The sequence below is a fragment of the Melozone crissalis genome, unplaced genomic scaffold (assembly GCF_028551555.1).
Source record: "Melozone crissalis strain CALT ecotype California unplaced genomic scaffold, PUWL_Pcris_2 ptg000013l_1, whole genome shotgun sequence".
Lineage (NCBI taxonomy): Eukaryota > Metazoa > Chordata > Aves > Passeriformes > Passerellidae > Melozone > Melozone crissalis.
In genome coordinates, this window is record NW_026535791.1 from 48221188 (window position 1) to 48223480 (window position 2293).

Genomic DNA, 2293 nt, shown 5'->3' on the forward strand with positions numbered 1-2293 from the left:
TCCTGTTGCTGGTCACCAGTGAAATTCCTTTTTTTAACACTCACAGCACGAGGAGTTATAAGGGAGGATAGGAGACGTAAGAATAGGTTTTGCTGCTAAAGGAAGAAGCCATCAACTTGTGCATTCAGTGTTGACATAAGCTGTCACAAGGTTGAATCCTTAGATATGTTTTGCTCCTTTTGTGGAGTCTTAACAGCATACATATATATTTAATATGTAGAGAAAATTCATTTCAGAGATGTTGATTTTTTTTTTCTCCTTATACTGCATTTAAAAATAACATTGCAGCTCATTTCTGAATATGCACTGTGACCTGCAGTACTACTGTGCTTACCAATATGGAGTGTGCTCTGGGTGGAGGGAATCAAAACCAGGATGTGCAGTAAAAACTCAGAAGAGCCAGTATAGCAAAGAAATTAAAAACTCCTGTGAGATGAGTTAATAGGCCACCCATGAAACTCAGGGTGCTGAGTATCACAAACCAAACACGAGCCCAGCAGTCTTAATTCCCCCACGAACCACAGAAGGGAGATAAGGAAACAGACTTTGTAGAGGAAAGAGGAGAAGAACAGAGGCACTGCTGAATTATTCTTCATTTTCAGCCCAAATCCACTAGTCTGAATCCCTTCTTATGGGAAAATATCAAGTCACAGTTTTACCTGCTTACATAGCCAATGCCTTATGCTGCTGTTCCAAATTAAGTTAGAGGATCCCATTTAACAGTCACCTGTAGGCCTTCCTAAAAACTTTTCTCTTACCTCAGTTTTGTCCAGAAATTGCTAGAATTTCACTACGAGATGCTGCATAGTGACCAGATGCTTTGAATACAGCAACATTTCAATATTATTTATTTCAAAATGCCCAGTTATGGGAAGGGAAAAAAAGAAAAGAGAAGGGGATTGAGCTGGAATAATTTAAGAAATTTTGATTGAAAAATAAAACTTTCTTTCTTTTGTATTCCATTGTTGCCATAAAAATGTAAATGGCTTTAAAATGCTCCAAAAAACGCAGCTGAAAAATATAAATGTTAGCCCAAAAATTTCAAACCAGACACTTTAAACATTATCAGAATATTTTGCACTTTCTATCCTATAGAAATTTTTTTAATTGATACTATTTTATGCAGTATTCCTGCTTAGATGGATTACAAAAGCCAAACCAAACAGCCCCATGCAAAGTCTGTTTACAGGTTTTATTGCCTTAGCTCAGCTGTCCTACCATTTAATTTGTACAGAGCTGTTCATATAACCAAAGGCCATATCTGTGATTGATAGCTGTGGGGGGAAAAAAAGAGCAAAAAACAAAAAAACCAAAACAAACAAACAAACAAACAAACAAAAAACTAGGTTACTTCCACAAGCAAAGTGCCAACAGGATGTGATTCTTTAAGCAGATTTTATTTTCAGAGGAATTACAAGTTTTTCTCCCCTTTTGCAATTTGTGGACAGTAGTACTGTACAGTAAATTAGATTTATAATCAGTGAAGCAAACAGCTTATTTTCAGACACTGAGGTTATTGTTTCTGAGCCTACAATTTTAAGGTAAAATATTCATGATACAATCATACATTTTACTTTCATATTCTTCACATTTGTGAATAACATTTATTTGACAGGGGTTTTTTTCCTCCTTTGCATGAGATGTATTCATAAAATCAAGGTTGATAACATAGCTGACATGTCAGAAAAGTTATTTCATCTCTACTTGTCCAAATGGGATGGTATACGTATTATAAACAAACCATACTTTTGTGAACCTGAACTGAATGTAAACATTAAGTGGATCAAATAAAGTCAGATTTAGTGTTTTATTTTCATATAGTACAAGAGTTTAGGAGTTCAAATAGAAGTATCATAGGAAAAAACTGTTATTCATTTTCCTTCTGCCCAAGTGTATTGGTCAAGTTCCATGTGCAGTTAGTAAGTTATTGTAAGTCTGCTACTAATCAGGGCAGTATTTGTGGATGTAGTTAAAAAAAAAAGTATATTTTTGTCTGTGTCAGAAATGCTATATTAAGACTATACTTAACAAAGCAGATAGGAAGCATAATATAGATATCTATGTTTTAACTTCATTTGTATTGTATTCAATAGCGTCCATGCATTTCAAGAAAACACTGTCTGGTTTTGGGTCTGCTTTGTCCATCTATTAAAAATAAAGACGTTTATTTTATTATCACTCAGCATCACCTGAGGTTCTGTCTCACAAGCACAGCCCCACAGAGATGAGGTGGTCCTGGCAAAATGAGATCTGGCCCACACCCTGGCCACCAGCATGGTCACAATGGCTACAG